Source organism: Equus przewalskii, chromosome 1, assembly GCF_037783145.1.
Source record: "Equus przewalskii isolate Varuska chromosome 1, EquPr2, whole genome shotgun sequence".
Taxonomy (NCBI): Eukaryota; Metazoa; Chordata; class Mammalia; order Perissodactyla; family Equidae; genus Equus; species Equus przewalskii.
In genome coordinates this window covers 9391846-9417441 of record NC_091831.1, presented here as the reverse complement: position 1 = coordinate 9417441, position 25596 = coordinate 9391846, and the positions used below count along the sequence as shown (strand labels likewise).

The 25596-nt window shown below is 49.8% G+C and overlaps 1 long non-coding RNA gene across 1 annotated transcript in view; it reads left to right on the top strand.

The window, feature by feature from the left end:
• LOC139075955 (uncharacterized) overlaps positions 1-21040 on the top strand; it is a 50894-nt gene extending 29854 nt beyond the window's left edge. Inside the window, exons 3-4 of the long non-coding RNA XR_011527032.1 lie at positions 9478-9615; positions 20535-21040. This is a non-coding gene — a long non-coding RNA (uncharacterized lncRNA). The remainder of the gene's footprint in view (positions 1-9477; positions 9616-20534) is intronic.
• The last annotated feature ends 4556 nt before the right edge of the window (positions 21041-25596 follow it).

The following is a 25596-nucleotide window of genomic DNA, read 5'->3' as shown; positions in this document are numbered from 1 at the left end:
GATATGTTGACCACTGGCCGTATCCTGCTTCCTGCACCCCACCGCTAATCTTTCCTGTTTATAAAATGGATTTTGGTAAACACAGAAGGAAGGAATGCCCTTTGCTTATTCTGGACTGTGCTGATCTTATAAGGTGGGTTCCTTTTTTTTATTCTCTTAAAGCTAATCCTGGCGCTGATCTTTCATCCAGGTAAGCAGTGACTCCCTTGGCTGGAACGCGGGGCCGTTAGACCCTGCTGGATGGGGTCTCAAGTGGGCTTTTCTCTGAGAGGAGCTGCCCATACTCAGAACCTCCTCCTCGAGGGTTTGAGCAGGGCCCTGTGATGTCATCAGTCAACTACCCCCACCCTCCAGCACTTCCCTCTGCTGATTACCCCACCCCCCATCCTGGTCCCGGACCAAAAGCCTCGACATCCCTGATGGGTCCTGGCCCACTGATTTGAGGCCCTTCTGCTTCCTTTGATTCGGCCCTTGGCAGAGCCTCAGGAACAGGAGTCCTTGATGGCACCTGGCCCTTTCTAGTCACCGACAAGGGAAACCTGAGAACCCGTTCTCAGAAATGGAACTAAATTGTCGGTGAATCTGTCCCCATCTGGAGAAGAGAGGAAGATTTGGGGTGGCAACAAAGGCTCCTTTGATTTCGGTTAATTAACTACTTTGGACTCAGGGCTCTGGAGTGGCTTTCGTTTGACACACAAAGAGTCCGGGGCAAGGATGATACCCACGCAGAGGGTGTCTGCACTGGAAGGGGCTCCGTGTATTTACCTGTAGGGCAATTCAATTAAAAATACAGACAGGGGTGAATCTATGAGATTAGCTCCAGGAACAATGCCACCAATTGTGGCGGAGTCTAACAATCCCGGCTAAAGCAGATGTTAAACAAATATTTTGATGGCTCCCGTCAGCCCCAGTGTGAATCTCCTATTTTTCTTCTTCATTATCTCCAGGGATGGAAATTCTAAAATCTTCTTTGGTAACCCACTTCCGTGATTTATTGAAACGATCATAGGTAGAGAACTTGGCTGTAAACATCCATGTGAAGGGGCACAATTCATTAATATGGGGACATTCTGGTGTTACCTACTCCCCTTTCCCTCCCTCTCCATTCTTCTTGGAAAGTCCTTCTATTATCAGAGAGGTTTCTTAGGCTTTTGTGACAGACAGGAGAAGGGGCAGGGGTAGTGGGAAAAAAGACTATAGACTGGGGGCTGGGGCAGTATTGATGGGAAGACTCTAGTGGAGGTGAGCAGAGTTTTCTAGATATTTGGAAGAGAGGAGTAGATGAGAAGCTGTAGTGTGTGAGGGAAAATGATATGAACGAAAAGGGGGAATTTGAGAAATGTTGTCCTGGGTCATGCATCCCCTTCATGAGTGTATGTATGTGTGAATGCATGAATGTCTATAGAAATGTAGGTGGGGATGTTGTGCTGTTGAAATGCCTTTTAGGTTTCCAGACCATGTTCACTTGAGCGCCATGTCACTCAGAGACTGGACCACTTGGCATGTGGCTTCAATAGGGTGACAAACACCTACAGATTGACTTGAGTGATTTTTTGTTAGACTATTTTTTTGTTTTTAAGGAAGTAAGTATAAAACTTGGAATATTTTTAAAATACTTAAATAGACTTATTCAAAAATAGATAAGATTTAATAAAACTTTGGCATTTGAATAGCATTCAAACCTTCTGTTGACGTGGAATAATCACCCGTCCTCTTCATGCCTTTCCTTCCTCCATCTGGGCTGAGTGCCAGGCTCCACAAGGACAAGGCTACACCTGTCTTGTTTATGTGGGAGCCCCAGGGCCATTGCTTGGCACACAGTAGGCCTTCAATGTGTTTGTTGAATGAAGGAAGAAATAAAAGTAAATTCAGTCTCAATGGTCCATCCTGTTTCCACTCCAGGGTCTCTGAAAACACAGTTTTGAGCAGCTCAGATCTGAAATCTGGTCTTGTCGGCCACATGCTCTGGAGATCTCCTGCCCTCTCTGTTCGTGCCTTGGCTCTTGACTCTTTCTTTACCAAGCAATCAGTCAGCATTTATTATAATGTTGGTCACACTGAGGAAAGTAATAAAATTTGAGTGGTAGATACAGAATCATTGCATTTGAACATTTTTAGCTTCACATTTTTCAAATGGCCATTTGGCTTTGTGTAGACACAATGAAAGAATTACGACCTTTGGCCAACTTTACTGAACAAAGCAATAAAATATAGTTGAAGTATATAGAGCCTTTTGATTTTTTGGGGGGTGATGTCATTGTGGCGTGAATTATTCTATTTCATCAACATGGACAGGAGTGCCCTGCAGAGACTGAGAAGTCCTTCAGCCCAGCCTCTGAGCCTTTGGGAGGGAAGGGCAGGCTGTTCCAGGAGAGAATTCTTCATCTCCATGAGCCTCCCTGAGAAAGGAATTCCACATGCGCTTGGTTCCCTTATCTTCTCTGAGTCCCCATCTTCTCTGTAACACATGGAAATGACATGACCAGTTCTGCCTTCTTTATGTCATAATTGTGTGGGCCAGTCAGGAAAATGCACCTTAAAGTACTTTCCAGACTCTGAAGTGGCATGCAAATCTGTCTCACGTTCTATTAGCTTAAAGTGACCCCACCTCGGACGCCTGGAATATATATCATATGGGGTCATATGAAAAGATAAATCCTACTGTTTGTTTTATGAGTCAATAATGTAACATTTGTCAGCTACATAATCATTATTTACCTACAATTGCAGATTACTTTATGAGGATAATGACTTGGGTAATTGCTTTGTCATAGAAAGATATCCACACACATATAGCCAACGATGTAAATTATAGCTTTTTAATCTCACAATTACAGAGCAGTGTGAAGGCTACCAAAGAGGGTGAGCTATAATTGCTAATTGCCAAACAGCGCACTGGGACTTTATTTATTTCCTATCATGACAGTTTAATGGCAGGATGCAAAGCTAGTAGTACGATTTGGGCAAGGTTTGCATGTGTCCACGGTAAAGACTCAGCCCCAGACTTTTCAGAGTTGCATTGTTTTAGTCGGTATTTTCATAGGACACTTCCCAGCTTGAGATGCAAACACATAAATTGGAAGGCTTGCCTGCAACGCCTCCAAGCGAGGACCTAAGGTGGCAGATAGAGCGGCTGGATGTTTCCTCTTGCATTAGGGCCTGCCCCATTGACCGGCCTCAGGGAGGGGTCACCCCAGAGGTCACACCCCCGATGAGGAGCCTTTAGATCAATACAGGAAAGGGATCGTTGACTCGCATTCAGTCCAACAAGCATCGATTCAGCTCCTTGTAAGAGGAGGACAGCACTGCAGTGGGGCTCCTGGCTTGGATCTTGGCTCCACCATTTTTGAGCCATGTGACCTGTGGCTAGTTACTTCTCCTCTCTGAGCTTTAGTGTCCTCATCTGTAAAATGGGAATGATAAAAATAGAACCTCCCTTGCGGGTTTGGTGAGCCAGGACAAACGAGATGATGCAGCTTAAGTGCTTAGAGCGATGCCTACTACACAGACAGAAGGGTGGCCACACTGGCATACGTCTAGTGTGACCCAACTTTGATGCCTTTTTTTTTTCCAAGATTGGCCCTGAGCTGACATCTATTGCCAATCTTTGTTTTTTTTTTCTTCTTCTTCTTCTCCTCAAAACCCCTCAGTACATAGTTGTATATTCTAGTTGTGAGTGCCTCTGGCTGTGCTATGTGGGACGCCGCCTCAGCACGGCCTGATGAGCGGTGCCATGTCCACGCCCAGGATCCAAACCAGCGAAACCCTGGGCTGCCGTATGGAGCATGCGAACTTAACCACTTGGCCACGGGGCCGGCCCCTGATCCCTTCTTAACACTAATTCCTTATGTCATTGTTTCATGGAACGTTGCCCGTCTCACAGGGAGTCCTTACATGTCCCACATGCTACCAAGTTGTATTCACCTGCTCTATCAGCTTAAAGCGGTCCTGCCTTCAGAGCTAGAATATGACACTGAAGATCCGTCATCTACTTTATATGAGGGGACTTTGCACCTGTGCTTCCCTGATGCTCAAGTGACACTCCCAGAAATACTGCTTTTTTTCCCCCTGAGGAAGATTTGCCTTGAGCTAACACCTTTTGCCAATATTCTTCTTTCCGTATGCAAGCTGCCGCCATATCATAACTGCTGACAGACGAGTGCTGTACGTCTGTGCCTGGGAACTGAACCCAGGCCGCTGATGCAGAGCATGCTGAAATTAATCACTAGGCCACCGGGGCTGGCTCAACATTTTACTTTTTAAGGCTAATGGATCAGACTTAGCTCACAGGGTATTTGTCTGTACACTCTCAGTCTTCCAGCTTGATCTGCGTGGGCACCAACCTGCCCTAGTCTGAAACCCTCTGCTCACAAGCACTTACCTCTCCACTCAAATCCCCTGTCTTCTTCTTTCGTGGAATCTCCCCTTAATTTGCCAGGGTTCCTGTGAATTCCAGCCTCCCACGGAGCTGTTTTCTCCCCATCCAACCTGCAGATTCATGAGCCGCCCCACACCCACACTGGGGATGTTCACAAGTGTGCTCACCAGCAACTCAGGTAGATTTGCACAAATGAGACCTCGACCTTGATGCTCAGAACTTGACCTTCTCGCCCCATTCCGTGTTTCAGAGTCCCAGCCCAAGACTATGGTTTTCTTTGGAGAGCGCCAACGTGCCTGAATTCACCTACCCCAGAGCCTTCAATAGTGTCTTCCTTGTGGCCAGAGAGAAGTCTAGATCTCTGAGAACCAAAACCCACGAAGTTGTGCGGGAGGCGGGGGATTGTGGGAATGGTCCTGGAAAACTCTCAAGGGAGATGATGCTGCAGAGTTGACATTTACATTAAAATTCAGATTTCTATTCCTCCTAAAACCATCTTTTTAAGAGGTTTCTGATCCATAGAAAAGAGACTTGGACGGCTAGAGGAAAAAACGAGTGCTTCTGATTGAAAAGGGGAACGAGCTGGTTCTAGGTGACAACCTTTCCCAGGGAGCCGCTCTGTGACAGCTATTGTGAAGTATTTTCTGACCCATTTTCATGACTGTGAACAGAAGCTTCCCCACAGTTCTGCCCATTCATGGGTCTAGAGAGCAGGAATTGCAGAAGCACGTGGCTTTAGAGAAATGGAAGCAGTGCATTCTAATGCTTGTCCTTTTAGCATAAATGCATGGTGAGTGGCTGCATGAGGTTCATCTTTTTAGTGACATCAAAGCCAAGGGCAGAGAAAATGCACTATTAAAGCAAAAAAGGCCAAAAGGTATAGGTGCACAATTTTAATACTGGGAGAAAGAACAATTTTCTTTTTCTTTTTTTTTCTGAAGTGAAAAAATGAAAGACTTTCTGTTCTCGATAAGAGTCCTAGAAGTCCCTCTTTGCGAAGAGATAGTCGCTCTCTAACCGAGCTGGACTCGCGCTTAATTCAGAAGTTCTGTGTGTTGGGGCCTGACCATCCTCTGGTCTATCGGGCAGTGTGTGTGGTGAGAAGAAGGGTCTGGTGGCAGCAGCTCCAGATGCAGACCCAGGACCGGGGTCTGAATTCCTGGTCCTCCACTTTCGTGTGGCCCTGGGCAAGTTGCTGGTATTCTTAGCCTCGGTCTCCACGTCTGTGAAACGGGAGAGCAATAGCTGCTTTGCAGAGACACTGTGGGACGTGTGTCAAAGCACAGGATAGAGGCTGAGGAAGCGTTGGTCTCCCTCCCATCTTCCTCGTTTCTTTTCTCCCCCATCGCTTTCTTCCTTCCTTCACTTTTTGGAGCTCTGTTTCCAGAGGGTGAGTGGGTGGTGGGAGGAGAAGTGGGGATTATTTGAAGATCTGGGGTAACTGGAGAGCTTGAGGGTTTTCAGACCCCATTGAACAACGTTTCTGAGTGTGGTCTGAGGACACCCGTCAGAGGCACCTGAGGAGCTTACGTCAAGTGTAGGGTTCTGAAAACTGTGACAGACCTGCCCAGTCAGAAGCTCTGGGGATGGACACTGGGACTCTGTATTTTAACAAGCTCCAGGTGTACCAGAGAAAGACGAGGGCCTCCAAACGGCCATTGCCCTTCTTTCTTCTGACTGAGTCCTGCTTTGCTCAGGTGTCCACCCCTCCCTGGCAAAAACTCAGGGGCAAATCCAGATGAGTCTAAAGGGGTCCAGAAGCCCCTGATCCCCCTGCAAGAGGTGGGTCTAGTGGAGGGCAGGGGGCCCAGTCCTGACCAGGGAGACGTGCGAGGACAGATGCTGGGGGGCTTCTATTCTTTGAAAAATTCCTCTCTTCTCCACTAGATGCTGTTGTGTCTGTGTGTGTGGTGCCTGAAACTGGGGTGGCCATCCTGCAACCCAGGGACCAGCCAAGGGCAAAGTTGAAAGTGGCCGCATTGATATTTCAGGTGGATTGGTTTGTGTTTTTTTTGGCAATTTTTAAAATCAAGATATAATTCATATAACATAAAATTCACTCTTTTAATGTATACAATTCAGTGATTTTTTTTTAGTATGTTCACAATGTTGGGCAATCATCACCACTAATTCCAGAACATTTCTATCACTCTGAAAAGAAACCCAGACCTATTACCAGTCCCTCTCAATTCACCCTTTCCCCAGCTCTTGGTAATGGCTGGTGTACTTTCTGTTTCTATGGATTTCCCTATTCTGGATATTCCATATTAAAAGAATCATTCACTATGTGGTCTTTTGTGTCTGACTCCTTTCCCTTAGCATAATGTTTTAAGGTTCATCCACATTGTAGCAGGTGTCAGTATTGCATTCCTTTTCGTGGGTGAATAATATTCCACTGTATGGACCTACCACATTTTTTATCCATTCATAAATTGACGGACATTCAGGGTTGTTTCCACTTTTTGGCTACTGTGAATAATGCTGCCATGAACATCCATGTACACGTTTTTGTGAGGATATATGCTTTCAGTTCTCTTGGGTTTATATACCAGGTGGTTCTTATATGTCCTAGAGTTTGATCAGTGTGACAGAGTATTCAGAGGTAGACTCTGGAGTTCGACCATCTGGGCGCAATTCCTGACTCTAGCACTTGCTAGTTGGGGGACACTGGGCAGGTGCCAGGATGCCCCTGTGCCTTGATCCTTCTGGCAGATGGTGATGGTAACTATGTTGTCTCCACAGGGCTGAGGTGAGGCTTAAATGAGCCAGTCCCTTCCTACGCCTTAGAACTCTATGCGGCACATAATTAGCGCCCAGGAGGTGTTAGCTGTTGTTTTTAATGTCACACCCACACGCCAGAAGGGACTCCTTGCAGACCCTCCTGCTAAATTTATTCTTATAGAAATCCCTCTTTGAAAACACCAGCACCCCCTCTGCCGGCCCCTGTAATGACCCAGCCGAGTGCACAATGGTCAAACCAGTAAAAATAAGACTGGTCAACTAAGAGCGGCCAGTAGCACTGCCTTCCCACTGCCTTTACTCCTTTATGTGGGATAATTATTGAAAACACAAACTTTGTCTTTCTATAAAAAACACAAGCCCAGTCGAATTCACTGTTTCTTGGCTAAATTTATTGCAAGGTGTTGCTTCTTCTTTGGGTCCTAACCTCCTGTTGGAACGTGCATTTCCCTGGGCTCCTTGCTCCATCCCTCGACATGTCTTTGTAGCTTCTCTTGTGGAAAGGTCAGCATTTGAAAGTCAGAGGAGCGATGATATGGTTCTCCCCACCCACCTCAATGCCAACCAGAGCGAGGGCCGACCTGCCTTTAATTCCAGGCCTTCGTTACGGCTTCAAGTGAGAAATATGAGACAAGATATGGCCTTGGGAGAGGGTTGCGGGCCTCCATTTCGAGCATTCCCCGAATGTCGTAATTAATGTGTTATAATTAATAACTAGCGCTGCCTAGCCTCAGCTGAAATTCACATCCTGGTCCCAGGGGGCACATGCATCTTGGCAGAGCTACAGTCCCGGGGCCGCAGGTCAAGCCCCTCCGGCGTTACGGGCGCCTCCTTGCCAGGAACCCTGAGGCAGACAGAGGATTTGATTTAGCCACACTGGAGGGCTGTACCTGAGAGGCCTCCGATCCCTAAGTGACCTCTGCAAACACCCTGCTCTTACAGACTTGATGGCACCCGACAAAAGGACCCCAAATCTCATTTCCCAGCTCTAGGTCCACGTCTGAAGTTTCTACTGGCATTGTAGGGTCACAGCTAAGGAGCCAGACCCTGAAATCGAACAATGTAAATGCCGATCCTGCCTCCATTGCTTTTAGCTGTGTGATCTAGGGCAAATCCCCTCACCTCTCTGAGCCTTAGTGATCTCATCTGTGAAAGAGAATAGAGAGGCCAGCCCTGTGGCATAGTGGTTAAGTTTCACACGCTCTGCTTTGGCAGCCTGGGTTCATGGGTTCGGATCCTGGGCGTGGATCTACACCACTCATCAGCCATGCTGGGGCAGTGACCCACATACAAAATGGAGGCAGAGTGGCACAGACGTTAGCTCAGGGCTAATCTTCTTGAAGCAAAAAGAAAAAGAGGAAGATTGGCAAAAGATGATAACTCAGGGTCAATCTTCCTCACAAAAAAAAAAAAAAAAGAAGAGAAAACAGCATCCGCCTTACCCAATTGTCTTGTGGATCAAATAAGACAATATAAAGTGCTTTGCAAAGTCTCTCAGTCAATTCTCAACAAAGGTTAGCTGCTGTTACCCATCTCCTTGGTCACACTTGGTCTGCCGTTGCTGAACTTGCTGTCTTGCATCCTTTGGATCTGCTCCTACTTGTGTTTTCTCTTGATAAGCAGCACAGATTCTCTGCCTTGGCAGAGAGCTGAGAAGCGCCCTGATTCCTCCTTGTCCCTCACCACGCTCAAGACCAGGGCTGCTCTCCCTTGCACGCCATCCCACTGCCTCTGGCTTTGAGCCCCCTCATCCTGTCTCAAGCAGAGTCCACACTGGCTCCCTGCCTGAGAGCTCACTCCCCGACACCCTCTCCCACTGCTGCCAGCCCATCTTTAACCCCACAGCCCGCACTGCTTCGCACTTGCTGAAGGAACTCCACAGGTGGCCTCCAGAACCGGGTCTAGGCCTGGCTCCTCCTCCATGCCTTCCCATCCTGCCCTGAGCGACTGTCCTGTCCCCTGGCCAGCCTTACCGCCACATGCAGAAGAAGCCTTGCACTACTCCGGGAACTCTTGGGCCTCCCACATGCCTCTTCACACTGCCCCCAGCCCTGGATGCCCCTCCTGCCCACAAGACCAGGGCTCAGGACAGCTCTGCCTGTGGCTTGGCTGGACCTTTCCTTCCAACCCTCCTGCCAGGCAGAGCAAGTGCTTCCTGGCCCTTTGTGTCCCCACTGCTCCCCTGGCTGTGAGCACTGTCTCTCTGCTGCCTGAGGCTCTCAGACTGAGGTCCATGCTGTGTCTCAGCATCCCCAAGGGCCGAGTCCAGGCCCCCCCCGTGCTCCAGGCCAGGCAGCTTGGGCTGCATCTGTTTGGTTTATTGGGGTCCCACCTACAGTCTCTCTTTTTTTTTCTTAAAGTGTTCTGCTGCCGACAAAGCGGTTCTGGAATCCGCAGTGAGTGGCCACTCGAGAGCCAGGACCGAGCCTCGCCGCTAGGGGGAGTTCAGCTCGTAGGACCGGAAGTGCAATTTAATTTCTCAAACCTGGAAACCACAGGTGAGTGTGCTGTCTCAGGCTGGGAGGAGGAGGAGAGGACCAGCCTGACTCTGGCTGAAGAAGGGGCGGCCTGGGACGAAGGTGGATGGGGCAGTCAGAGGGCACTGAAGAGCACAGCTAAGTCTGGGTGCACTTCAGACCAGGGTGTGACCTTGGTCAGGGTCGGCAGCCTCCATCAGGGCCTCACATTACCAACACTGATTAGCACGAGCCTGTAGTTCAGTGGAAAAAACAGCAATGGGTCAGCTTGACTTTTGCCCAAGCTACAGAACCCAATGCTCTTTACACACCCGATTTCCTATCCAGGCCTGGGACGGAACATCAGGCTGCTGACGCCTCCCTACAAATTCCACGGTGTTTTGTTTAAGGGGTAAGAAATGCATCCAGATCTTAGTACAGGCTTTCCTTGCTCCATCAGCCACAAAATAAATTAGACGGGTCAAACGTTGTAGATTTAATCTCACTGTGAACTGAAAACATAGTAGCTCTCCTTGCCATCGGAGAATCTGCGAGCGCTCGGTGACCCCCCGGTGAACCGGAGGGGCCGAGGCGGCCAGCAGGTGCAGCTGGAGGGACTCAATGTGACATTCACCTCGGTTCTTTGTGCCCTTCTGAGAACTGCGGGGTAGCGTTTGGAACTGAATACTCTAGAGCTTTCCGTCACCGTCTCACAATTACCTATGCGAGGCAGAAAAGAGGAGAAATTGAGAGAGAGACAAGAGGAGAGGGAGGGAGAGCGGCCGAGGGAGAAAGGGGCAGATCCTCGTGGTGCTGGGGAGGCCATGGCGGTTCCTATTAAAGGCAGACTTTGGCACAGGAGCCAAGGGGGTAGAAAGGAGCAAGAGAAACAGTGTTTGGTAGAAACAAGTTGCTCTCCACTTTCCAGCAACACAGAGAGCTGTGTGCCTGGTCCGTGGGTCTGCAGAAAAAGACTGCAGATCTGGGCTGTGGGGGGTGGCGCCGGCTCGGGGGGCAGAGACCTGGTGAGTCTGGTGGGTTCGGGGTCTGGTGCAGGGCACCTGCTGCCCTCTGCTTCTCCCAGGGTGGGTTCGCTGTGGCGATTTGGGGCCCCTAGCAGGGGGAGTGCACGTTCTGAGCTGGCCCTCCTCTGGCTTTTCCTGTGGGATAAGGCTGGGCTGGGGAGCTGAGGGATCTCTCCCCGCCCTGCACAGCCACTCACAAGTGACCCTTGGAAGGTGTCCCACCTTGGGCATGAGCATGAGCAGGGACTGGCATTTGGAAAGGCCGCCAGGGAATTTAGAGCACAGTGATGAACTGGCCTATGCAGTTTTCATTCCGGTCGGACAAGTCTCCCTCTCCACGGGAAAAGGAGACAGAGGTGAATGCAGCAGAGGCCAGAACCCCGGAGGTTCAAGGTCGGAGGTTGCATTGACTATCAGAGGCGCAGTGGGGGCTCAGGGCGTGCAGGAGTCACAGAGCTGAGAGATGGTTTGCCTACCGTAGAGGAACTTTGGGGAAGGCCTGATGCCGCCAGGTCCCTTCTACTGCTGCCGATGATCCCACCATCCACGCATCAACAGGGTCAACAGCACGCACAGTTGATGCCCAAGCATGGGCCAAGCCTGAAAGTCCACCATGGGTGGGGGATTGGACAGGTGTAGAGAGGAGAACATGGGGCAGCAGCCGGTCTTACCTGCCTGGCATCTGCAACCAGGTGAGAACCCATAAAGTCAGGCCCTGGGCCTAACCCTAGTTTGTGGTCACCAGAGAGATAAGGAATCATATTTTTAAAGGCTTTTTCGAGGAGGGCTGGGGAAACCATCTTCTAGTACAGTATAGAGCAGCCCCATTGCCGTTTGCGTGAGCCCAGAGGAGAGGAGAGGCAGAGGGCCCAGTTCTAGGCCAAAAGGAGACCCCTTGGGGACAGGGGTGGGAGCCGGTCAGAGGCTCATTCACCAAGAGCTTAGAGTGCTCCCAGGGTGTCAGACGCTGTGTGGGCTCTGCGGATGCTGAGGTCAGCAGGGCCTGCTCTGGCCTTAGAAGGGCTTACGGGCAACTAGTGGTGTTGATAACCTTGGAGCGTTTTTGGCAAACCCACTGAAGCTCTCCTTCACTGTGAACTTCCTTCCCAACCAGACGCCAGAAGGGGATGCTGGGCGGGTGGAGTGAGCTACCTGCTGCCCTGAGTCGCTCAGCACACGGCCGATCCACCTGCCACCCAACTAGGAGCCCTAGGCAGTCACCTTGTGCAGAAAGCACTGGCCTGGGAGCCAGGGGCCTGGGTTCAAGCCCCAGCACCCCCGCTAGTGTTCTGGGAAAAGCACTTCTTGAATCTGAGCCCAGTTTCCACCCCTGGACCATGGTGCAGAGCCCTTATGGGCACCAGCCCTGACATCTGAGCTAGTCTGAACTCTGCAGGCCACTGGGCCACCCCCTCAGCCCTCCCTCAAACTCCGAGGCAGCCCTGGCCATGATTGGGCCATTCTGACACCTGGGGCCAGCCCCAAACCTGGATCAGGTAGGGAGACCTGCGGCTCCTGCACTGACCTGTTCTCTGTGGTATCACACGAGCACTGAGGGGATTTATTTCCCAGTGACCTCTCCACTTTCAGACTCAAAACGGCACCGTCTGAAAACTCCTCCAACCTGGGAAGAAAGATGGCTGCCAAGGTGGGTGGGGCAGGGGCCGCTCAGAGGAGGTCTGAGTTATCTTTGTCTCTCTCTGGCCCCCACATAGTCCTTGGCAGCCGCTGGGCAGGGCAGCCCAGAGCCTCTCAGGGCGGAGAGGAAGGCTCTGTGGCTCCTGTTCACTTCCAGACTCTCCAGGATCACATATCTTCCTGGGCTGGGTCGGGGCTGGAGTGTAAGCATTGTGAAGGCAGCAACCTTGCCAGTCTTGCTCACCACTTCCCCCAGGGCCTGGCATGCAACAGGCGCTCAGTAAATGTTTGTTCACTAACAAAATGACCTGACACCCTGTTCCCTCTGATGTGATGGAGGGCTGGATGAGGTGGCGCTGGGGGTGAGTGGTCCTCGCCCCCTGCCCACACAGACAGTGAGGAAGTGGACTTCTCTCCCAGTCTAGGTGGCTGTCATTCATCAGGCAGAGCTGCACCTCAGCCTGGAGGCCCCGTGAAGCCACCACCCTTCTTTGTTGGGCTTTTCTTCCTGGCTTTGCCCACTGAAGGTCCACATCCCTTTTTCGAGGCACGGTCCTAGCCACAGGGACAGTGCCACTGTCTGAGGACCCACCCACTTCCTCTGTAGGTGGTTGATTTGAAAAGGGTCCTGGAGTTGAGTGGGTAGAGTTTCCACAATGCATTATCTTCATCCTCACCATGCCAACCCCCGCGTCTTGGTATCACTCAAGAATAGTGGAGACCATTAATTTATGAGTGCCATGGGTTTTCTGGCCACAGAAAACACCAATGTCCGGTAGAATCTGATCAGTCTCACAAGAGAAGTTTGGAAGAATTACTTTGAGGCTCAGCAGGGGAGAAGAGCTGCCCACCTGGAGGTCTCAGGAAAGATGTCAAGGATGCAACTGGAGAAGACCTTGCAGGACGGGAGGGCATCAACAGACGGAAGGAAGGACATTTCTGTGGAGGGTATAGCTTGAGAACAGGTTGTGTTCAGGGAACATCTAGTTGTTCCCTTTGGGTGCAGGGCCAGAGACGGAGAGAGAGGTGGGGATGACCATCTTGAAATTACAGTTCTCGCTCAGTGACAGGAGCAACACAGGCACAGAATGCATAATTTACCACAATACAGTGAAAGTACGGCAGGTAAGGATGGAAGGGGGTCTGGGTGCAAACTGTGGGCAGCTTCACTGCCAAGGTCAGAAGTCGGCCCCTCCTTACTCCCTTTGCCAGTGGGATTTTTGAGCCTGACATTTCTGAGCCTGATCAGCAATCCACTTTAGGAAAATTATCATAAGTGGGTATTCTATCTCTTTTGGCTAATTTGAAATTCTCTGTGGAGAGAATAGCTAAGATTCTCCACCTGGAATTCATAGATACTGGGCCTCAGTAAGGTTTTCTCTTCAACAATTACTCTTTCAACATCTTGGAATTTAGAACGTGCCGAGACGTGACCTCCATTCCCGCAGCCGGCAGTGCAGATCTGAGGTTAAGCCGGACTGAGAGAGCTCTTCCAAGGAATGCTGGAGGCCAGGGCTCGGCCATTTTTTTCTGTTAAGGGCAGATAGCGAATACTTCAAGCTTTGTGGGCCACAGAGTTTCTGCTGGAACTATCCTGCTGCAGAAGTGCAAAAACAGCCATAGATGATGTGTAATGACCGAGTGTGACTATGTTCCGATACAACTTTGTAGACAAAAACAGCCAGGATCCTGGATGTGGCCTACATGTCATAGTTTGGTGACTGCTGGTGTAGACTGCAAAGTGACTTGAGACCCAACCCCCTTTTCAGGCCGCCATGCTTCCTGGCTCTCACAGGGGGCTATCATTGGCGAGGAAAACCCGCTCTTGGTCCGACCGCCCAGATTCAAAGAATGGCGTAATGCTGGCTTTTTCTGTCGCCAGAGATGTTGTCAGACACGATTATGTCTGTCTTGACAACCACATTGTCTTGACCAAGCACACCGACTGACTGAGGGGTGAAATGTAAGGCTGAAACATGCCCAAGATGTTGGCATTAAGGGTGCATTTAAGTGGGTTCAGAGCTTCCATAACAACGCCCAGCATGCCCCTGGTCCCGCTTCTCTTCGTTTCACAAAGGGCCACTTATCAGAAATTCCTCCCATGGCCACTGTTGACGTTGCTGTCACTCTCTGCTGGTGAGTCCCTATCCCTGATATGACGAACAGTTTAAAACATGCTTAGAAATGCTGTCAGCCATCCTTTTGAGAAAAGCCTGCCGAGACCCGATTAAGCGGGGCTTGTAGCCGAAGCTGCTCGTTTCTTGATGACACATAGTAAGTGGCAGGTAATCCGCGTCTTAATCTCCTTGCTGCCCCGAGAGACTTATGGTAACCGATACCCCTGTGAATGCCACAGAGTCTGATTGAGTTACCTTGAAAGGCCAGGGCGTCTTCCTGCTCCTTTCCTAATGGAATGTATTCAGATAAAGGCACCTTGAAGCTGGCCACAGTCTCCTGAGATGTTGCTCTGAAGGGAAAATTCGACTTCCCCCAAGCTGTGGCCGATATTGCTTTGTGATTTTCCCTGAAGCATTTTACCAGTGCCCCACACTGGCCACTGCACACCTGTCTACAATTTCGTCCTGGGGGTGGGGCGGGGACAATCCTGGTGGCTAAACCGCTTCCTGTTGTGCCTTTAGCCTTTGATTCTAGGGTCAGAGCGACCTTGACTCGGGGGGAGTTTCACTATCAAAATTTGTACTTCTCCCCTCCTGATTAAGAACTGTTCCACAGCCATCCTGCTGCCGACACAACAGGGTCTCGGATCCGGTGGGATTGGAAGGCGCCTGGAGCGCGAGGTGGCTGAACGGCTTGATTCATTCATTCGAGAGCTTGTCCCTGCCTCCTGGCCCTTCTAGCTGGGGACATGGAAGGCAGCCCAGTGCAGCAGGAAGAACCCTGGATTGGGTCCTGGAAACCTGAACTCAGGCCTCTGACTGAGTCACTCTCCAGGTCTGAGGACGACCGTGACTCTGCTCTCTCCTGGCCCATCTGTAAAACAGGGCAGCTGAGTTAAAACATCACTAGGTTTTGGGTTTCCAGATTTAGCAAATAAAATACCTGATGCCTAGTTAAATCTGAGTTTCAGATAAACAACGAATACTTCTCTGTACGAGTATGCCCCATTCTTATCTGGGACACACTTATTCTAAAAACTTATCTGTTGTTCATCTGAAATTCAAACTTGACTAGGCGTCCTGCCCTTCATCTGTCAACCTTCCTTAGGTTGCTTCCGCCTCGAGTAGCTTCTGAATCCGTGCTAGGAGATACACGGTTTTGGTCTTGATTTCTAGCGGCTTTAGGCAGCCATAAGCAAAGGGCAAGTGTGAAATGTCTAGATAATTCTGGAAAGTTACCCTCCCTGACTTGTACTCATGCCCAAACCCATGTCTTTTGAAACCTTGGTCCATGGCTAGGTCTCCTGGTGCCTAATGGAGCTCCTGGTACCAAGTAGATGCTCAGTGAGTACTGGTGGAATGAATGAATGAGTGGTCTCCAATTCAATGTGCATTGCATCTTGTCGACCTTTGTTTGACCTTCATGTAGTATATACTCCAGTCTAACAGGACCGCTGGATCTTTCCCACACACGCCCCATCCTTTCCAGGCCACTCCGCCTCTGCTCAAATGGTCCTCTTCCAGGCTCTCGCTTCCCTCAGACAGCGGCAGCATCACACTGTGGGCAAGGTCGTGAGTGCGGGGCGCCAGACTGCCTGGGCTTGAGGCTTGCTCCTACCGTTGTGATCTTTAAGTAATTTAACTCCCTGTGCCTCAGTTTCTTATCTGTAAAATTAAGGTAACAATAAACCCTAGTAAGGCTGTTTCGAGGGACAGTTGAGTTAACACACGGGTTTAGAAGGCAGAGTATAGCACATAATAAGGGTTCTTATTCTGTTCCATCTACACATCCTAATACAAACCATCCTACAAGGGCCAGCTCCTCCAGGAAGCCCTCCTGACTGTGGAAGCAGGTTCTCCCCTTTGCTATATTTCTTGTATGTGTCCTCCTACCCACTGCTGTGGGATAAAATGAACCGTGGTCACCTCTCCCCTGTCCCGTAGATCATGCATCCTTTGTGGGAAGGATCAACTCTACCACATTTGGGTGCCTACATGTTGCCTGGTACGTAGAGAAGACCCAAGACATCTTAGTTGAAGGAATGAAGTAATAAATCAATTAGAACACATAGTTGCTATAGAAAAGAATTTTCTGACAAGTCATAGAATGGAATTGTTACTCTAGGAGGTGTTTTTTTCTGATGCCCTCACCAAATCACTGGGAGATCCGTGAGGGTAAAGAGGAAGACCCCCATCTGGAATACGAGGAGAACAGTGCTGACCTGGTCCGTCATGAAGGGACACATCTTGGTGTGGTACAAAGAGCAGGGGATAGCAGTCCAACAGATGCAGCCGAAAAGCCAGCTCTACCCTTTCATAGCTGAAGACCTTCAGAACCTCCCATTTGCTCATATGTGAAAGGGCCTTCTCTCAGGGGTGGGGTGGGTGAGGGCTCAGTTGTGGGGGAGAGAGGAACCCCCACGAAGGGCTTGGTACAAAGAGGTGCTGTGCAAATGTGGCTGGTCCAGCATCTGCAAGGCCCATGTGGAGCACAGTTGCTGAGTTCAGCTGATCCCGGGTCTGGGGTCCCCGGCTCTCCAAAAGGCCCAGTTTGTGTCTGAGCAGAGACAAGAGGCTGGCACTGCAGCCCAGAGTCCTGATGCCATTATCCAAAGGGCAAGTGAAAATATGAGGTCCCATCCAACACCCCACAAAAGACGGGGAAAAATGTGCTCAGATGGAACAATGGAGAGAAGTTAACACCCCGAGTCACTGCCCCCGTTTCCACACGGACACGGACACAGCGGGCTGGGAGCGGTGAATCTGGCAAATTCTCTCTCCCACCGCACTTCTCCTGTGGCTCTAAGCCTGATATACGGTGTGCGCATTCCCCACACCACCAGCTACTCAACCCAAGGATAAAGGTCATTCTGAGCTTCAGTGGTTTGAGCTAGTAAAGATTTTTATAAAAACTCACTGTCTTGATTTGTGTTCAAGTACTTTAAAGTTCACATATTTCTTACGTGAACTTTGCTGGCTGTAGTCATTTCATCCACAATCAGCCTGGATTGGTTCTGCTTATTCAGAGCCCATCAATTACAGAGAGCCGGACTGGAGCCCACACCGCCCATTCATCGGCTTTGCCCCGGGCTAGCCGATTTATCTGACATTTAATAAGGAGTTTTAGATTTTGCAGCTTATCAGAAGAGCACCGTGAGAGTGCGGGTGAGCCCGTGAATCCCAAATAAGTGGCCTTCTCAGGAGTCTCTTCCTTCCTACCCGTTTTTTGTCACGCAACACGGCTCTGAGTGTCAGGTCATTCTGTCCCCCTTCCTTCTCTTTTGTTGTGCCTTCTTTCCTAAAACCGTTTTAGGGTTGGTGTTTTAAAATCATTTTGATGTCGACACGGGGAGAATTCCAAGTCCAGCTTTGCCATAAACAGAAACTCTGGAATTGCAAAAAAGGATCGAAAAGCTCTGTTGTTGATGAACACTCAAGTCAACAAATAATGATTGAATGCCAGCTCTGTGCCAGCCAGGGTGCTAGGCACGGATGTGAGGAAGACAAGGTCCCTGCCTAGAGGGATGCACTGTGTGGCAGGAGAGCAGACACAGACATAAATAACTCAAGTCCCAGGTGGGCTGAGCAGAGTGCACTAATGGAGATATAAACAGCATAATGGGAGTGGGGGCGTCGGGGGGGAGATTAATATTCTCCCCGATTTGTGCCTTCGGTAGAGGCTCAGACAATGAGTGCATATTTACACATCTGACTATATAAGGAACCCTGATGTCTTACTAAGCTACTTTACAGTTCCTTTTGAATATCAAGACTAATGTATTGCATCTATTTCTTCTTTGTTGTGGTCAATTTCGTTCTTTGGGGCCTATCGTGTATGTTTAACCTGCCCACCTTGGATTTCCATCATAAATGCGCTTTATGACAAGAGTTTCATTAAATATAAGAACACTGGTTGGTAGGGCACCTTGGCAGGAAGAAATGAATTCTTCACCGCTTTCACCACCTAGTTCTAGGCTTTTCTTCCTTTTCTAGGTTTTTCTTTCACTGTCATTTTAAGTCTTTAGATTTACAAGTTCAGTACCTGTCCCAACAGCCATTTATAGTGTCTTTCTCACTAGTGTTGATTCTTTTTTTTTTTTTTAAGAAACTGAAAATATTATAGTTTCCTCTGTTGTTGCCATTATTTTCTTCTGCCTCTATAGCACCAGCAGAGTTTCTACAGGTTTGGTCCCAGACTGTCTCCATCCATCTCCTAGGGAGCCAGGTAAAGATTCAGATTCTCAGCAACCATCCCTGAGATCCTAATTAGTGGGGCTGAGCTGGAGCCCATGAACTCTCACGTTAATGGAAGCCCGCGTGATTCCCATGCATGTTTACATTAGAGTTGGGGGGACCGAGCCGTGTGCCTTCCCCTTCAACAGCCTCTTCCAGCCCTGAGCTTTGTGCTGACTCCTGCTAAGACCTCCCTGCTGAGAATCAGACCTGAGCATATAGCTGCTGCCAGACTCAGACGCCCTAAACCCAACATGTCCAACAGTGAGCTCATCATCTCCTCCCTAAATCTTTTCTCCCGCTCTGTTCCCCATCTGAGTGGGCACCACCCCGTGACGGATACCTCCTCTCTCTTGTCTCGCGCATCCATCAGCTACTAAGTCCTGAGATTCCAACTCAAAAACAATCTCCCTTCTGTCTGTTTATCTGTCTCAGTTTCCGCCTCCTTCGAACAGACCATCAGCACCTCTCACCTCAGCTGGCCTCCTTGCCCAGCTTCTTACTCCACTTCATCCATTCTCTACACTAAAGGCAGAGTGAATTTATTTTCTAAACGGCCAAACTGATCTTGCCATTCGTCAGCCTCAGATCTCTGAGTGGCTCCCCATTGTACTCAGGAGGGAGCACCCTGTCTCCATCGCAGCCCTGAGGGCCCTTCGCACCCCGTCCATCATGTGCTTCCCCATTCTCCTCTTGCACTGTGCTTCTCCTCTTGGCCTTCCTGAGTCAGGCACCCTGGACTTCTTCCAGGACCGCTAGCCCCTCTAGGCCTGCCAGCCCCTCTGCCTAGAACACTGCCCCTGCTTTAACTGCAAAGGAAACTTCCCCTTGCTCTTGTCTCCACTTGGCCATCGCTTCCTCTGAGAAGCCATTCCCCACCTCCCTAGGCCAGCTCCTCTATTTCATGGCTCACAGCAGCCTGTTCTGCCCTTAATACAGCACCTACCACCCTGTATTAAAATTGCCCCCTCGCCTGGTTGTTATCCCAAGGGATCAGACCCTAGAAAATCAGGACCCTACCAGTCTGGATCTCGGTTGTGCACCCAGCACCTGGCACCAACCCTGGCATGTAGGTAGAATCATATAAAATTGCTAATTTTTGACCTACAAAAATGACTATTTCATAATGGCTCAATTTAATACTTGTCATTCATACATTTTTGTCAAACAAGGATACAAACATGGTATCTCTTTGTTTTAATTGGAATGTCTTCTATTGTCAGTAAGGTCAAACTCCTTAATTGGTATAGACTTTTGAACATAAATTTCAACTAGTTGCACAAGGCTCACAAAATGGGAATGAAAGGCTCAAGCTAGATCATTTAAAGAATGATGTGCAACATTGCAAAGGAAAAACCCCACTTCCTCGGCATGAAGTTTCACACCTGAGTGGCATCAAAGAAGCCACTGGGGGTGGGGGATGGGATGGTGGCCTGAGATTTGCTTTAAGAGGACCTCAAAGAAGACTTGCCCACTTTCATGGAGTCTATGCCACCAGACTGCTCATTCAGGTGATAATATTTCACAAGTTACATCCCTGTTTGCAGAATAATCTTCCCCTAGTGAAAACGAGATTTGTAAATAACTGCTTTAGAAACATACTTTTTATTTTCAAGATTAAACTTTCCCAATGGCTATGTCGGTCTATGTGAGATTTATTTGACTTCCAAAGATAAAAAACTAATTGTCTGGTTTCCGTTTCCTTTCTGGCTCTATTGCATTTGCTGAGAAAGTATAGATCAACGGAAGCGTTTTTGCCTTAGATCTTAGTTAGCAGGAGGCTGCCCTCTATAGATCCTTGACCCAATTGCACACTGTTTAAGAGGCTGAAGCTGCAGGAGGACTGTGGCTTTCTTGGGTTTTATACCTCTCAACTCTGAGGATTAGGATGGTGGGTTTTTAACAGGCTTTGACTTTTAAATTAAATTAAATTTGTTTTATTTTGCAGAGGAGCTCAAAGTGTTTATTGCAAGACTGGTGGATCATCCAGTTTCCCCTTTTGCAGATGAAGAAACTGAGGTCCACCAAGGTTGGAGGACGTGTTGCCCAATGTCACCCAGGACATCAGGGCAGAACTGGGACTTGCCCTCAAGCTGAGTGTCCGTCCCATCCCCGGGCATCTCTGCCTTCTTGACACAGGAAAACCAAGTTTCTCGGCAGGGGGTGTGCACGAGATAGTCCAGCCCGAGGCGGGTGCCATAGAAGCCCTGCCCCCCACCGGCCCTGCTGGAAAGTTTCCATTTCAGGGTTTGCCTTCTTCATAGCAGTGTCTCAAACCCCTTAGTCCTTTAGACAAAATAATAATGATAACAATCATAACAATAACAGTTGCATAAGCCGAGCTGTGGTGGGGAACAGGATTTACAATTCGGATTGTTTTCAGAAAACACCTCTGTATTTAGCAATAATATTATGGAAGTAGCAATAAAGTTATCTGCTTCTCATGAAGGGAAAGTGGGAGGACAACACAACTTTACAGAGTGCACAATACAGAACAAAGGGTCTGGGGGCCTCTGTCTGCCCTCAAGTTTTCATCTACCACGTTCTGGCCGAAGATAGAACGCCTCTCCTCGGCTTGTTCCCAGACACGTGCCCAGCTGCATTTTTAGAGAGTGGTTTCGGGGGCGCCAGTGACCTGCAGCTTCCCTGAAGATGTCATGCGTCCTGTGGCTGTGCTCCACCCCCCCCCCCCCCCCGCCCACTCATGTGTGCTACCTGGTGATTAGTCTTTGTTTCCTGCCTGGAAGTTGGCTTGAGAAGAAACTTGCTAAGATAGGAAGGACACTGAGCACATTAGGTTGGAAACAGCAAGATGTGCACAGGGATGGCCCTGCTGGTTTATGGACAGCCCATTATGGCTGCTCCTGCCCTCTGAACCCAGGAAGGCCCAGAGGCCCAGGGCGGGTACACTACGATGAAGACAGAAAAACAGACCCACATAGAAATCTCCATGTCTTGGTGAAGGTAGGCACAGCCCGTGGCATCTCTGCATGCTCTCTCTCCTTCTGAGTGAGTTATACTTTTCAGGGTCCTTCGTGGTGGCCGAGCTATAGCTCTTGGCACCTGCCATCTCTGCCTTGCCCTGGGGCCCTGCCTGCCCTCCATAACCTGCCTGTCCTAACTTGCCAGCTCTTTCTCCTGCCACTGCCCGCCTCTCTCCAGCTACTCCCAGCACAGTGACCTGAATTGCCTCTCTAGATGCCCTCCCCCTCCCCTTCTGCTTTTGTGTGTATCCTTCCCTCTGTCCAGAACCCCCTCTATCCTCACCTGCCCCTATGTGTTCACCACATCCTGCTTGTCCTTCAGGACCCAGTGCCACCGTCATTCCTCTGGAATGACCAGCCTTCCCTGGCCACCACTCCCAAGCAGGATGGGTCGCCTCTCTCTAGGCTGCCAGACTCCTACAGGCTGTGCCTCCATTCTGTACCATAATCCTGTGATTGTGCGGTGGTCCCTTGCACAGCCCTGCGATCTCTTATAGGACAAGGACTGTATCTATTCATTTTTCTGTTCCAAGGTGGAGCTTGGAGCCTGCTGTGAATGAGGTGCTCACGAGTGTCTAACGACTGAGCGAATGAATGGGGCGGACCCCCAGGGCAGGGCATCTTGGACCAGGATTCCACTTTTGATAGGTTAGGGCAGGGGTCAGCAACCTTCTTCTGTAAAGGTCAAATAGTAAATATTTTTAGGTTTTGTGGGCCAGACGTCTCTCTCATAAGTACACAGCTCGCTGGTTGTAGTGTGAAAGCAGCCATAGACCCTGTGTAAACAAAAGAGCATGGCTGTGGTCCAATAAAACTTTCTTTACCAACACAGCAGAAAGCTGGATTTAGCCACTGGCTGTAGTTTGCCCATCCCTGGCTGAGGGTTTGGAACGGCACCATCCGCTGTTCCCGCAGGCGGATTTGGCTTGAAGGTTGGCCATCTCTATGGCCTGCTGGGGCTCCGGGGCGGGGGTGATGAGCATCTTGCTCTTGGCTTCCTCTCTCCTTTTCTTGGGGCAGTCGTAGGAAAGGTCTCAGAACTTTTTTCCAGCCCTATAGCTGGCTTTCTCAGTATTTTCTGTCTTCTTGCCCAGGTAACTGCCCCAGGGAATTCTAAGAAGGCCCCATCCCCACAAGAGCTGGTAGAAATATGCCAGGGGTAGCCTCCGGTCATCTAGGGTCTGCCCCACACACCTGCTTGGTGGGCTTCCTCTCCGCCTCGTCCAGTCCCAATCCTGAGTCCTTCTCTGCATCTTCCAGGCTGAACGATGACAATCCCAGTGTTGCCCTCTTCCAGACGTCAAGGGCTGCAGCATAAACCATCACAAACTTAGAAACCACAACAGCACTGATCTTTCTCAAGGGCCGGGGTCAGCTCTCCTCTGCTGTACTTGGCAAAAGCTGGAGTGGCTTGAAGCCTGGGGGCTGGAGCCTTCTGAAGGCACCCTCCCTCCCTCACTGTCTGATGCCCGGGCCAGGAAGACTCAGTCGCAGGAGGATGGAGCAGCTGGGGCTCCCTGGCATCTCTCTCCATCTCTGTTTGCTTTCTCCACACCATCTCTCCAGCCTGGTGACTTCTGGGTCACCGGATTTCTTAATATGAGCCCAGGGATGCCAAGGGGCATGTCCCAGGAAAGCCAGAAAGAGACTGTGTTGTCTTTTATGACCTAATCTCAGAAGTCAGGCAGGATTACTTCTGGCACATTCTATTCATTGAAGAAGGCACAAAGTTCCGCCCAGGTTGAAGGGAGGTGAAATGGGAAAGGGAAACGCTCTGTAAGAGCGTGTGGGACAATTTTCGGGCAATAGAATCCCCTCCCTTCCCCTTCCTGGGCCCTGCTAAGTGCCAGGCACTGCACTTGTCCTTTTGCTGTTTACACGGTCAAGGCAGAAGGATTGTCAATACCTCTGAGAGGTCAGTATCACCGTATCCATCATACAGATGAGGAAACTTGGATTTAGAAGGGATAAGCAGTGTGTTAAAACAGCTCAAAGAGTCCTGAGCCCAGGCCCATTTCACCTACAAATTCTCTCTTCACCCCCTTTGAGTCCTTACTCAACTGCTTGCAAACCTTGTTTCGGGTGCGTCCAGTTTGTTAGGCAGTTTTCCATCCTTTGATGCAGGAAGCCAGCAGACACACCTCAGCGGGTCCAAAGGACGTGAAACTCAGGGTCTGGGCTTCCTTCCCTGGCTGCTGCTCCTCAGGGTAGGAAGCAGCAACAGAGGTGCTGGGATACGACCCGTCTATTAATTAATTCACGGTGATGGTGACGAGCTGGAAATTACGCCCGGTGTCCGCACACACTCAAATGCCCTTGGGATTCCCCGTGCTGAGTTCACCCTCAGGAAGTCATTGTCCACAAGGAAATCTGAGAAGCTGACTGAACGGGCATCAACAGAGGAACAGCCTCGCCACTCGCTCTGCTCTTTTCTCCAAAGCTAATGGGTCAAATTGTGACACCAAGTCCTGTCGCCGTGAGATGGACTCAGCTTGAGTGGGGTCCTGGGTATGGGGTGGGCTGAGGGCTGTCAGTACCCGAGTTTATCTCAGCTCATGTTTAAGCTTCCCGATGGTGGCCAGCCTTTAATTTTAATCTTATTTTTAGTATTTTTACACCTCTAAGAGTTTTAATTCCTCTCTACTTTCTTTATTATGGCTTTCGTGACCAGAAGCCCTTAAGGCCAGCAAAGCTCGGGGGGAATTATTGTTCTTCTAAGTAAGAACAATTTTATAGGCTTCAGAGATACCAGGACCCTTGAAGACATCTTGCTGAGCCCCCTTATTTTACAAATGAGGAAACTGAAGCTCAGAGAGGGGAAGTGACTTGCCCAAGGTCACATAGCTCATTTGAGGGCATTGCTGCCTAGACGGTGCCTCTCTCACTCTAATTTGGCCTTTGACTGGAGGGCTTGTTGCTTGCAACTTCTGAGTCAATGCTTTCTTTTCGTCCCAGCAGCAGGTTAGTCAGCTATAGCTCTAAGCGTTTTCCAGACCATTCTAGCACTTTCTGGGCCACCAAGGCAATTCCACACACTGGCCTGTGAGCTCCTTTTGTTGTTCTGTCAGATGGTTCTCTGTCCTTTGTGCTGCCATGAGGCGATGCAGCAGGTGTGTGGCTGAAGAAGTGGATTGATCCGTGAGCACAGAGACCCCAGTTTAGGCTCCCCGGTTCTGCCACAGCCCCGCCTCAGCACCTGGAACCTGGCAGCTGCTAGGCTAGTGTCTGACTGACCCACTGGTCGCAGGAGGCCTTCTTCTAGGCTGCCTCATTTCCTTCTCGTCTCTTCCTGGGCAGCCATTTTGCTCCGCCTGTAAACTCTCTGTCCCAGGTGCTGAATGTGGCCCCGAGCCTGCACCCCCGCCCCTGCCCTAAGAGGGGCCTTGGACTTCCTGAGTTTTAGTGGAAAGCACAAGACGTGATTCACCTGGCATTGGTTCTTGACAGCACAATCTCGCATCCTCAGTTCATTCGATTTGATGATCATGAAGAAGATGGTGATGATGATGAAGGAAACACAGCCCCTGTGTTGGGTCCCTTGCATACAGTAGCTCTTTTAATTCGAGGACGCTGGCATCAGGGGAAATTCCTGGCCTCCTTTCTTTGAGTTATTACCCCTTCGTATTTCCCCAGGCCAGCGTTTCTCAAAACCTGGTGGTCTTCATGCCATCATGCATTAGAATCAACTGGGGTATTTTTTTAAGTGTGACTGTCTGGGCCCCACCAAGGACCTAACAAGTCAGACTCTCCAGGGATGGAGCCCAGAAGTGTGCACTTTAACAAGCTCCCCAGTGAGTTTTCAGCGTCTGGCATTTGAGACCGTGTGCTTGAGGAAACTGGGGAGAATTATTTTGCCTACAACTGCGTGCCTAGCCCAGTGCCTGGCACAGAACAGGTGATGACAAATTATTTATTGAACGAATGAATAGTGCTGTATCCCTGAACTTGACTACAAAAGAGATTCTATTTGTTTTGGAACTGCCCCCCATCCCATCCTCCCTGCCTGCCTACTACTTGCACACCTAG